General features: G+C 42.4%; 1 protein-coding gene across 2 annotated transcripts in view; it reads left to right on the plus strand.

The window, feature by feature from the left end:
- Nucleotides 1–2,135: 2,135 nt before the first annotated feature.
- Nucleotides 2,136–13,602, plus strand: part of TMEM232 (transmembrane protein 232) — a 150,241-nt gene continuing 138,774 nt past the window's right edge. For both annotated transcript variants that reach the window (XR_008445317.1, XM_054031384.1), the window contains exon 1: nt 2,136–2,226. The gene's annotated coding sequence lies outside the window, so the exon portion shown is untranslated. The remainder of the gene's footprint in view (nt 2,227–13,602) is intronic.

The following is a 13,602-nucleotide window of genomic DNA, read 5'->3' on the forward strand; positions in this document are numbered from 1 at the left end:
GGTCTTCGGCGGCACTGAAGGACCCGCCGCCAAAGACCCGGAGCGCCTCCAGGTGAGTAAAAATTAAAAAGGTGCCTCTAGACAGGGTAGGGATTCTCTGCCACTTGCCCCCCACTCTGGGTGGCCCTGCCACTGGACGCGGGGCCCTCTTAGGCGCGGGGCCCGATTCGGGGGAATTGGTGGAATTGGCCTAAAGCCGGCCCTGTTGATGACCCTATCCTCCATGAATTTATCTAGTTCTTTTTTTAACCCTGTTATAGTCTTGGCCTTCACAACATCCTCTGGCAGAGTTCCGCAGGCTGACTGTGCATTGTGTAAAGCAATACTTCCTTTTGTTTGTTTTAAACCTGCTGCGTGTTAATTTCATTGGGTGACCCCTACTTCTGGTGTTATGAGAGGAAGTAACACTTCCATATTTACTTTTTCCATACCAGTCATGATTTTATAGACCTCTATCATATCCCCCCTTGCCCTTAGTCATCTCTTTTCCAAGCTGAAAAGTCTTATTAATCTCTCCTCATATGGAACCTGTTCCATGCCCCTAATAATTTTTGTTGCCCTTTTCTGTACCTTTTCCAATTCCAATATATCTTTTTTGAGATGCGGCGACCACATCTGCGCACAGAATAAATTATAAAAGACTTCACATTCACACAGATTAGTATAGACTTGATTTTAATCCCAATATAACACTAAAATTCAAGTATGATTCTCATGTCTGCCACATGCATGAAAAAATGCTTTTTTTGCTTTAGCTGGCAAATGTGGGGGACAAGCCAGAACCAGTCAGAAACAGCCTGTGCCAACCTTAACTACTAAACTTGTGTGATCTCTCACTTTCAGATATTTAGGAAGTAGTTTTTAGTTGGAAGAGAAGGGCAAAAGGCTAGGTATCAGTGACAATGGGCAAATGCAATTGGTAATGTAATACACAGCTAATGATATTATATGGGTACCTTGTTCTTTCAGAGTTATTACTGATGGTTGTGTCCTCAGGGTAGTGTGGTAAATTTGTAATAGGCTTGACACAAACTGTCATCGAAGCTGAAAAGAGAAATTACAGTTCTCAGCAATGTGATGTGATAATGGAGGTGCTTACAGTCTAGTATTATCTGTCCATATCAATAAAACAGAACAAAGATATATTATTGATGGCTTTTTGTTACCAGATTAGTCACAGATAGCGGGTTAGCGAGAAAAAAAAAACCACCGGGCAGGGGTGGAGGGGGGGGGGGGTGTAACATGCTGGCAACAAAATGATAAGGAAATATTTTTTTTAAAAAATATCTCCATGCAACCACATGACGGACAGAATAATTTAGACTAGCATTTCCTTGCCCAGGTGAAGGTGAGGAGGCTGGAGACAAAGTGAAAAGTCACCACTCTATTTGCTAAGACCTCTTTGTCAGTGACAAAGGCCTGACACGCATGTCACAAGAAAACTATTGGAGCATGAATCTTAAAATAACACGGGATTCATTTCTGAAGCACACCCATTTCCCTCTCATGCCTTAACCTGTCCGATTTCTGCAATTTGTAACAATAACAACGATTAATAAAGAGACATGACAGCAGCTTTGAGCGGAGTGAGGGCTGCATTCGCTCCAGCCGCAAGGGGGAGAGAGATTGCCAAACTGGTGTGGCCCTCGGGAGGGGAGGGACGAGTAACTTCAGAACCCGACCCGGGGACACGTCGGGGGAGGTGGGAAAACTGGACTGAGCCCCCAAACGTGTGGCGGCCAACTCCGAACCCAGCAGAGGAGAGAAGAATGTGTGCGAAGGGGAGGAACCTCGGCCCATTGAGACCCCCCCCCCCCGGTGCCTCCTGCTTGTCCCCTCCTACAGTCTCTAACCGCTGGCCAGGTGCAATCCCAGCCCCCGCCTGTCTCCACGAGCTTTCTGCCTGCAAGCGCCCCCTGCTGAGCCAGGCCCTTCCCGCCCTGTCCCCCCGCTTCCTCCTCGCACAAGGGGAGCGCGCGTAGGGAGTTTCAATCTCCACTGGCAACTCGGCCTCCAGCTCCCGTTTGCAGCCGCCGGGCCAGTTGCTGCGTCCGGCCGGAAGCGTCTCCTCCCCCCCCCCTGTCACAATGAGTTGGGAGCCAACCTGACTGCGTCCTTAGCAACCGCCCCGGCGGCGGCGCCTGAGCATCGGCCGGAGGCCTGGGAGGCGAGTCGCTTTGGCTGGGTGCTGAGGGACGCACCTGCCTCCACTCCAGTCACACTCAGGTAAGCGGGAGCAGGCTCTAAGCCCAGACTCTGGGTGCCCTGGCGATGGCACGAGAATGCCTCTAAAACGTCTGAGGTTCAGGGATTGCCAACCTCCCCCTGGAGCCCCCCATGCTCCATCACCCCTGCTCCAGAATGCACATTGCATCTCTGATACTCTAGTGGCCTTGCCATCGCCTTTCCTCTCCCGCCCTACCAAGAATAGTCTGACTTTTCGAATCCGTTCAGGTATCAGTGTTACTTGCTCTACATTTTGCATCCATCCAGAAGGCTGTTATCATGCTAAGGAACCTGTTAAATCTAGTGCCAAATTCCCTTTGTGGTTAATTTTCATATCACTAAGCCAAATTATACCACAACTTTCAAGGGAAGATATTTGTTAGTTAATGTGGAATGACTCCATAAAGAAACCCTAGACATCCCTGATATTACTTCTGACAACTTCCCAGTCTTTTCACATTGCTTGTAAAGCTGCATAAATACAACCTGCCATCACTCCTGGCTCTCTTTGACTAACTCACACACAACTTCTCTCAAACAATCGCTTTACTTATGACAGAACTACTCCTCAGTTTCTTCCTTAAGCTTCCTATCCTGTAAATATGAATTTGCATCACTTTGCACATGGTAGTACTCCAGTTGAAGTCAAGGGATTGACTATTCATGAATCATGAGCATAAAGCTATGCACGTGCTTAAGTATTTGTGGTAAACTCTGATCCTACAAAGACTTATCCATTTGTATAACTTTATGTTCTGCAAGTGGTCCATTGACTTCAGTGAGATTACTCAGTGTGTAAAGTAAATTTTTGCAAGAGCAGAGCCTTAGGCCCTGATCCGGCAAACATTTAGGATTGTGCTTACTACCACGAGCAGTTTCAATGATTTCAATGGGACTAGTCAAGGTAGTAAAGTTAAGCAAATGACTGAGTGTTTGTGTGATCAGGGCTGTAGATTGTAAATTCTGCCAGAGTCACTTAAGCTTGTGTCTTGTACAATGCTTGGCCTATTATCAGCACTTAATGAATAATAAATAATTATAATGGGAAACAAAATGATATTGTAGAAAATTTCTATAAATAAGCCAAGATATTTTAATTCCTTTCACTTTATTAGAGGGACACCACAAGCTAAAATAATGCGTTTTTTAAAACCTACTCTGATTATAAGTAACACCTAAAGCTTTGATTCTGCAAACACTTATGTACATGCTTAACTTTACTACTGTAAATCAGTGGGCTTACTCATGGTAGTAAAATTAAGCATGTGTGTATAAGTATTTGCAGGATCGGGGCCTAAATGATTACTATCAATGAAAGATACTGAAGAAAAAAATATTGTTCTCAGTTTTTGGAGGTTGTTTACTATGTGTGCTTGACAGCACATTAGGTATGTCTACACTGCAATTAAAAACCCATGGCTGGCCTTTGCCAGCTGACTCAGGTTTGCGGGTCTCTGGCTGTGGGGCTGTTTAATTGCAATGTAGAATTGGGCTGCAGCGCAGGCTCTGGGACCCTTTCACCTTGCAGACATGCAATCAATTGGGCCTAAATTCGTTTCCCCTTTCTCTCACTGTTCAACTGATGCTTTTACAAAGGAATGGACTTTTTTTACAGAACTAGCGCCAAGTGTCCAACTTATTCAAAGTATTATGCAAGTTTATAAGGTGAGCAATCTGATTGGTTGAATATCCATGAATGCTCTAAAATGATTTTAAAAAAATAGATAATTGAGGTTGAATGGGTATTATGGAGAGCAGAACTTGGCCCAGTGGGATTGCCTGGACTGAAGCTGGGAAAATTTTGCCTTAACTGTATATCGGCAGTTATTTATGCTGTATCTTTTTGTAATTTTATAGTTGTGTAGTTTTCAACATTGTGATTCTTTGGTATTCTAGCTACATGGGCTGGGAGCTGTCTTGCCTGGGGGCTCTATAGAGTTGTTCTCTGCAGCTGTAAACATCCCAAGAGACAAGGCCATCACTACTTCCCTTCTATAGCATAAATAGATCTCAGTGGATCAAATTTTTCCCTTTCTCGGGGGGGGGGGGGGGGGGGGAAACCAGGGCAAGAATACATAGGAGGAAAATGTGGTGAGGTTCCCTCCAGATCTTTCTGTCAGGAGGCAAAGTGGGGCGGGAGGGAGAGGGGGTTTGCAAGGTTGCCACTCCTCAGATTGAGATGGAAGCTTTTCATCCAGATAATGTGGTTCTCCTAAAATCCCTGAGAGGCACGGGGCTGTCTAAACAGAGGATCTTGGAGCCACTGCAGAGGAAAATACTCTATACACAATGTAAGGAAGAGTCCTGAACTGGCTATGAGATTAAATAGATGGCTTTATATCTTTTCTATCTCTAACTTCTAAGATGTCATGCAAAGGTTATCTTAATTTTATTTGTAAATATTATTTACTGAGTTTATTTTAACAAACAATATTTATGTAACAAAGGACATATTCTTATTTTACTGCACCGGGTAATTTACCATGCATAAATCTCATTAGTTTTAGTGGGGATTAGCATGTAAACTCCCCTTTCCTCCTGCATCAAGCTGATGATATACACCCTTAAGAGTGTGACACACACCAGCAGAGGCAAAGAAAAAAATGAGTTAAAAAGCTAAGACTCATTCCTTAACTTCTTGGCTAGTTGCTCCTTGATGTTGCGCATATTACATTATAAATTAGATCATTCAGTATAGCAATATGTCAGCATAACCCAGGAATGAAAGGGACAGGACAAGGATGGAGTATCAGACTGAATTTCCTGAATCTTTTTAATATTGGTCATTACAGTACTAGTTTTGTAGGGTTAATTTGCTGGATTTTTAACAAATCCCTTTAGAAATTTCTGAAAATTGAAAACATAGATAGACTGTTGTGTAAATACATATCTATGTGTTTTTCCATGTATTCAGGGATTTAGTCACAGAGACCTTAAAGTGCAGGCCCAGTGGTGGTGGAGGTCTATTTCCCAGCCTAACAATGAAGACAGTCCCAGTTAACACCAGCTGACAGAGAGGAGAATCAGAACCATTACATTATATCATGTAAATAGAGTATATTTCATACATGATAGCAGTTTTCAGGTATCTAAAAGGGTGTCATAAGGAGGAGGGAGAAAACTTGTTCACCTTAGCCTCTAAGGACAGAACAAGAAGCAATGGGCTTAAACTGCAGCAAGGGAGGTTTAGGTTGGACATTAGGAAAAAGTTCCTAACTGTCAGGGTGGTTAAACACTGGAATAAATTGCCTAGGGAGGTTGTGGAATCTCCATCTCTAGAGATATTTAAGAATAGGTTAGATAAATGTCTATCAGGGATGGTCTAGACAGTATTTGGTCCTGTCATGAGGGCAGGGGACTGGACTCGATGATCTCTCAAGGTCCCTTCCAGTCCTACAATCTATAAATCTATATTGTAAATTTAGGCAACTTAAAATGTTATTGGTATGCTGAATAAGAAAGGTAGGGTACAAGGTATTTTGGCAGGACTATTCAGACAGATCCCACGGGTAGGTTGGGGTGGAAACAATACTACAGTCATGCTTTTTACAACAGTAAAAGAAATGGTATAGTGATTGAAGTTTTAGTCGATGGGAGTCACAGAACCCGATTTAAAATTGTGGGTTTGCTGCTGGATCTTTCTGTAAGAAAAAAATAATTTAGATTAATTTGGAATTTACATAGGTGAAATAATGATGCAACATCATGACCATGAGAAAATTGGAATTACTTTTCATAAATTCAGAGTAATCTGCTTTTTCCTTAGATAGTAGTACTCATTCTCATTTCTTTATAACTGTAATTGGGTGAGATGGTTGGTAGACTACAGTTTTGAAAAGTTCTGGCTCTTGAATGTAGTTATATCAAGTTTGTTAACAACCATGTTTGCTGCAAAAGCTGGTCCTGAATTAGGTATGCAATAATATGCCAGTGCACCCTAATCATTCCATGTATTTACTTAGTTCAGTTTATTTATTGTATTTAGTACATTTTGTGGTATAAAATAAAGAAAGAGATAAAATGTTTTTGACTGAGAGTACAGATGAGCTCTCACCTGGAATATTACTGTATATTCATTTTTGGTTACCTCATATCCAGTGTTCAAAATGGGAAATGACTGCCTAGGAAGGAGTACTGCGGAAACGGATCTGGGGGTCATAGTGGATCACAAGCTAAATATGAGTCAACAGTGTAACGCTGTTGCAAAAAAAAGCAAACATAATTCTGGGATGTATTAGCAGGAGTATTGTAAGCAAGACACAAGAAGTAATTCTTCCGCTCTACTCCGTGCTGATTAGGCCTCAACTGGAGTATTGTGTCCAGTTCTGGGCACCACATTTCAGGAAAGATGTGGACAAATTGGAGAAAGTCCCGAGAAGAGCAACAAAAATTATTAAAGATCTAGAAAACATGACCTATGAGGGAAGATTGAAAAAATTGGATTGTTTAGTCTGGAGAAGAGAAGACTGATAGGGAATATGCTAACAGTTTTCAAGTACATAAAAGGTTGCTACAAGGAGGAGGGAGAAAAATTGTTTCTTGTCCTATCCTCAGAGGTTAAGAAGAACAATGGGCTTAAATTGCAGCAAGGGTGGTTTAGGTTGGACATTAGGAAAAACTTCCTAACTCTCAAAGTGGTTAATAAATTGCCTAGGGAAGTAGTAGAATCTCCATCATTGGGGATTTTTAAGAGCAGGTTGGACAAACACTTGTCAGGGATGGTCTAGATAATTCTTAGTCCTGCCTTGAGTGCAGGGGACTGGACTAGATGACCTCTCGAGGTCCCTTCCAGTTCTAGGATTCTATGGTTCTATGAATATGGGCAAAAATAATTATTTATGAGCATGAAAATGCTCATATGAATAGTTCCATTTGAAGAGAGACTGAAAATATTGGGAATATTCCCCTTAAAAGGAAATGAATGAAAGGGGACACAAAAAAGATGCATAGCAATGAATGATATGGAGAAAGTAGCATAGGAACTTTTATTCATTCTCTTTCATAAAACAAATATAAGGTGATATTCAATTAAACTGAAAGGTGTCAAATCATACAATTGAGTCCAAGAGTTTAGCACAATTTAAAAAAAAATAATTGGATGTTTCTTGGAATAACAAATAAATCCCGAGTCATAATAGTAAATATTTGAAACAACACAACAACAAAAACAAACAAACACACACACCTAAAAACAACCATTTTGGATGGGTTATAAATCCTCATGCTTCAGAGCATCAACAAATCTTTAACTATTGGGGGTTAGTAGAAAATTTTCTCTGAAGGCAAGTTATCTCATAATTGCCTAGCTTTCTTACATCTTCCTCTGAAGCAGCTGGTACAGGCTATGGTTGGCGATAAAATACTGGGTTAGATGAACCACTGGTCTGATACAATATGGAAATTCCTATGTTCCTCATCAGTTTTTGAATATGCTGCAATGCCTCACTATTAGATAAACTTTTCCACCAAAACTGCAATCTAATACTAATACACTCCCAAAAACCAAAATAAAATAAAAAGCAGAGTTTCTTAGAACCTGGGAGAGTTAAAGTAAATCCACTGTGAAATCAGCTATTGATGATTTCTGATTGGATGAGTTCCAGTTTACCATGTTCAGTACTTTGATGCAATAGTGATAGGTGGTATAGAAACACATAAGGTAGACACCATTAAATTATCCATTTTACCTTCGATGTATCCTGGATAATAATACCGGGCCTGGTTTTCTCCTTGAATTTAAGAGATGGGCCTCTACTTGCCTGTTGCCTAGGATCTTCAGAAGAAGGTCCAAGCCCCCATCAGAATACCAAGGTTTTCAACAGAGGGCTTCTGGAAGCAGGGTATCACAGGGAGCTTGCCAGTGGCAGAATCTTCTTGGGGAAGCCTGAGGTAGATCTTGCTTTCCAGCAGAAAGATCTTGTTTGGGAACTGTCCAGTGGGTATATATTCCTAGTATATCATAAAAATACATTAAGGTTCCTGTTAAAAAATGATGTCATGAGCTGTATATTTCAAAAAGGATTTCCAATTTCATCCATAGGTTTAAATTTTTCCTTTCTTTCAGTACCTCCCGCTATGCCATTAAACTTTTATAACCCAAGATGCAAACCCCACTTCTGTACACACATCATAGAAATTGAATTACTACTATTGAACAGAAACTTGTCTAAGAGCTTAGTTCCTTGGCTATAATGAGTGCTTAATTATTGATATTGTATGTGACTGAACACCATAAACACAGCTCGCAGGAGAGAGCAGAAAAAAATTCTGGCAGTGTAAATTCTTTTTCATCTAACCTGGTGAGAGAGGTTCAAGTTAAAATAGCAACGAGAACATATTTGAACGACAAAACTTATACATTACATGTTGCTAGATAATTTCCCTCTGTAACATTCCTTTACATTTTAGTGAGTCTCCAGTCTTCCTGGATGCTGATGTAGAAATCTATTACTGAGATCACAGATCGGTAAATACCACTAGGGTCCAAGACTATCCTCAATGGAAAATATAGTAAAAGAAAATATATCACTAAACATCAGAGAATAAAAAGAATTATGAGCAGTAAGCAGCATGGGATTAGAACTTTTTGGCCTGAGGGCTGCATCGGGTTTCCAAAATTGTATGGAGGGCCGGTTAGCGGAGGCTGTGCCTCCCCAAACAGCCAGGCATGGCCCGCCCCCGCCCCCTATCTGACCCCTCCTGCTTCTCGCCCCCTGATGGTCACCCCAGGACTCCTGCCCCATCCAACCCCCCCGTTCCCTGTCCCCTGACAGCCCCCAGGAACCTCCACCCCTGACTGCCCCCGCCACTCCATCCAACCCCTCCTCTCATTCCTGACTGCCCCCGCCCGCTGGACCCCTGCCCAATCACTGGTGGTGAGTGAGCTGAGGTTGCGTGTGAGGAGGAACCGCAGGTGAGGGGCCGGGGGCTAGCCTCCCCAGCCAGGAGCTCAGGGGCCGGACAGGAGGATCCCGGGGGCCGGATGTGGCCCGCGGGCTGTAGTTTGCCCACTTTTGGGTTAGAAAGAATACATTTTACAAACCAAAGCTGATTTTTAAAAATAGGATAACAACAAAATTATCAGATGGGAGGAAAAGTGGTAGTCTTGGATTTTAGTAAAACATTCCCTAATCTGTCTATACCTCAAAATACTGTATGTGGGTTATTATCACAGCTTTTGCAGCCAAGGGATTCTTTAAAAATACGTAGCAATTCTATAGCACCTTCTAGTCAAGGATCTCAAAATGCTTAACATGTATTAATGAAAGTAGCCTCACAACACTCCATGTTAGATAAGGTAGTTAGCTTGTAGGGAGAAACATGCTTCCTTGTTATTAGAAATACTATCATTGGAGCAGAATGTCTGCAGCAAGTATGGTATATCATGGCTGTGACAAGCATTTCAAAAATGTACTCTACATTTACTAGTTTAGGAACTAAAGGCTCAATCCAATACCCACCGAAGTCAATGGGTGTTTTTCCATTGATTTCTAGGAGTATTGGATCAGGCCCAGGGATTCCCAGCCAGGCTGAATAAAATCTATGTTTCTGTGACCCCAGCACCCTTCAATTTAAATGAACAAAACTGTTGTGTGCCGTATAGTATATACTGTATTTAATTGTAATATATTATCAATTAATTTATATTTAGTAATTTTTTAATTTGTAAATTACTACAAGGATTCATTGAACAGTGAAACAAATATTCACTGAACAACGTATTTGGTGAATTTTGCTGATTTTCATTTAATGTTTTCACCAAAGACAATTTGACCAGCTATAAATCAGGCTGTAAACAGCAAATAAAGTATTTGTAGAATACATTATTAGATCAATACTGATAAAATTCATTCAAGAATGCATTCATTGAGTACCATTAGGACATTACTACATCCCTCGTCTTTTTTTTTTTTAATATCTTCTTTCTATAACTGGCTTCACTCCACTTTATCTTGCCTACAATAGATCGTAGTGTTTTTTTCCTGAGTTGTCTTCAATGCCCATTTCCTCTCTTCTTTTTCTCTTCCTCTACCCCCATGTCTCCTTCCCTATCTTTCCCTTCATTATGTTCTCTGTTTTCTCCTGTATATTTTGTCTTTTTTTTCTTTCACCAGTTTCTCTTCCTAAAATTACTCTTAACATTGTTGAACTTAATTATATTTACATCCATTTTAAGGCTTCTTTACACAGCATAAAGTTGCCTTAGAGTAATGAGAATCTGGTCTAAATTATTTATTTACTTCACACTGGGTGCATTCTGGACCTGATCCAATGCCCATTGTAGTCACAGATTCATAGATTTTAAGGCCAGAAGGGACCTTAAATCATTTAGTCTGACTTCCTGAATAACACAGGCCATAGAATTTCACCCAGTTACTTCTGCATAGACCCTGTGTCTGACTAAAGCAGAGGTGGGCAAACTATGGCCCACGGGCCACATCCGGCCCGCGACACCGTCCTGCCCGGCCCCTGAGCTCCTGGCCCGGGAGGCTAGATGCAGCCCCTCCCCTGCTGTTCCCGCTCCCCCGCAGCCTCAGCTCGCTCGCTCCGCCGCCGGCGCCATGTTCTGGGCGGCGAGCTGTGAGCTCCTGGGGCAGCACAGCTGCAGAGCTCAGCCTGACCCGGTCTCTGTGCTGTGTGGTGGCGGCGGTGGCGTGGCCCGGCACCAGTCGGGCGGCATAGCTGTAACACCGCCAGCCACCGGTGCTCCAGGAAGCACGGTAAGGGGGCAGGGAGCAGTGGGGGTTGGATAGAGGGCAGGGGAGTTCGGGGTGGTGGTCAGGGGTCGGGGGGGGAACAGGAGGTTGAATGGGGGCAGGGGTCCTGGGGGGGGCAGTCAGGAAGGAGGGGGGGTTGGATGGGTCAGCAGAGGGCAGTCAGGGGCAGGGGTTCTGGGCGCAGTCAGGCAACAGGGAGAAGGGGTGGTTGGATGAGGTAGGAGTCCAGGGGGCGGGGAGAGTGCGTCAGGAATGAGATGAGGGAGTTGGATGGGGCAGCGGTGGTCCTGGGGGGGCCGTCAGGAAACAAAGGGGGTTGGATGGGGCAGGACTCCCGGGGGGGGGGGCAGATAGAAGGTGGAGGCCAGGCCACGACCTCCTCCCATAACCAGCCCTCCATACAATTTACGAAACCCGATGCGGCCCTCGGGCCAAAAAGTTTGCCCACCCCTGGACTAAAGCATGTCTATTTTATTTGATTGGGCCCAGCTCACCAAGCAATTCAGTATTGCTCTGTATGACTGTATGTCCTCATAATTATTTACCAATCCACCAATCTTTATCTCATCCACAAATTTTATCATCAGTGATTTTACTTCCAGCTCATTGATAAAAATGCTTAGGAACGCTGGGTCTAGTACTGATCCCAGTGGAACCTCACTAGAAGCCTGCTCAATTCAAGATGATTTCCCATTGACAGTGGAATTTTGAGATGTCAGTTAGCCATTTTTTTGTCTACGTAACATGCTTTATTGATATTACATAATGCTATTTTTTAATCTAAATGTCATGCAGTACTAAATCAAACACCTTACAAAAGTCTAAGTATATTACATCTATGCAGTTACCTTTACCAACCAAACTTGTTATCTCATCCAGAAATATGGAATCAGGTGTGTTTGACAAGACCTCTTTTTTATTAGGTTGACATTAATTATATTCCAGCCCTTTAATTCTTTATTGATTGAATCCTGTATCAGCTTTTCCATAGTTTAGTGGGATTGATGTCAGGCTAACCAGCTTATAATTACCAATGTAATCCTGCTTGTCTTTTTTGAATATTGGCATTACTTTAGAACTCTTCCAGTCTTCTAGAATTTCCCCAGTACTTAAAAATTAACTTTGATATCTCTTCAGCCAACTTTTTTAGGATTCTTTGGTGCAAGTTGTCCAAGCCTGCTGATTTAAAAATGTTGTTTAACATCTACCTTACTTACTAATGGATTGAAAAATAGTTCATTATCATCATGTGATATGAGTACATTACTTTGAATCTATCCAAATACTGAATATAAATATTTATTGAACACCTCTGTCTTTTCTGCATCATTAATAACAATTTTACCATTTCCATCTAGTAAAGTGCTTATACCATTTTAGGATTTTGTTTGTTCCTGATGTATATAAAACCAGGGGCGGCTCTATGTATTTTGCCGCCCCAAGCACGGCAGTCAGTTGGCTTTCGGTGGCGCGCCTGCGGGAGGTCCGCCGGTCCTGCGGTTTCGGCGTACCCGCCGCCGAATTGCTGCCGAAGCCGCGGGACCGGCGGACCTCCCGCAGGCAGGCGTGCCACCAAAGGCTCCCTGACTGCTGCCCCCACAATGACTGGCAGGCTGCCCCCCTCCCCCCGGCTTGCTGCCCCAAGCACGCGCTTGGTGCGCTGGTACCTGGAGCTGCCCCTGATAAAAACTCCTCCTTTTCCTTAGATCTATCATCCATGGATTTTTCTCTGATGTCTTTAGCTTCCCTTACTTATTTTCTACATTTTATAACTTTTAACTTGTATTGGTTGCTGTCTACTTCCCCTTTTTTCCATTTGTTCTTTATTATATATAATTTCGATTTGTGGCCTTCACTCTCTCTTTTAACCAGGATGCCGTTTTACCCAAAGTTTTCTTCTTTCTCAATTGTGGAATTAAGCCATTTTGGCCATCTAATGAATTCTTCAACAGCTCTCAATTTTCATTTACACCTTTCTGTCTAATTTTTTTCTTCTAATCTATTTTGCTGATAATTCCTCAGCTGTAGAAATTAGCCCTTTTGAAGTACCAAGTATATATGTTACTGGTTGGGACTGTCCTCTTTTTGCCCATCCTGAATATAATCTGGTAATGATCACTGTTCCTTACACAACCACCAACTTCCAGTGGAGTGATCAATTCATTTTTATTCTTCTTAATGAGGTCCAATATAGAGATATCTCGCATGGGTGCAATACCTTTATGTTTATTATCACCCATAATTTTTAGAAACTTTCTATTGACTGCAGTGGGTGTTGGATTGGGCCTTTTGTAAACTACCATTTTTATACTCTGATAAAGGAACTGGAATCAAATCTTGCCCCAGCTGGCACCATAATTAGAAGAAACACTGCCTGTACATCCTTTGCCCTAGTAATCCTGTTAGGGTAAGACAGCATTCCAGAAGACAAACTGGCACACTTGATGCATCTCTGAGGTAGATTATACATAGATGCCTTCTATCTGCTAACTAATATTCACTGGGATGGCTACACACACTTCTCCAAGCCATAAATCCATTCCTCCTGGGGACATGATGCAGAGGCTGGCTCTTCCTCTCAGGATTCTCCTAAACGTGTGGCTCGCCTGACAATTTGTGCAAGGACAAAAGGTTCTTTACTACACCCTCTTTCCCACAG

This window comes from Malaclemys terrapin, chromosome 6 (genome assembly GCF_027887155.1).
Source record: "Malaclemys terrapin pileata isolate rMalTer1 chromosome 6, rMalTer1.hap1, whole genome shotgun sequence".
Taxonomy (NCBI): domain Eukaryota; kingdom Metazoa; phylum Chordata; order Testudines; family Emydidae; genus Malaclemys; species Malaclemys terrapin.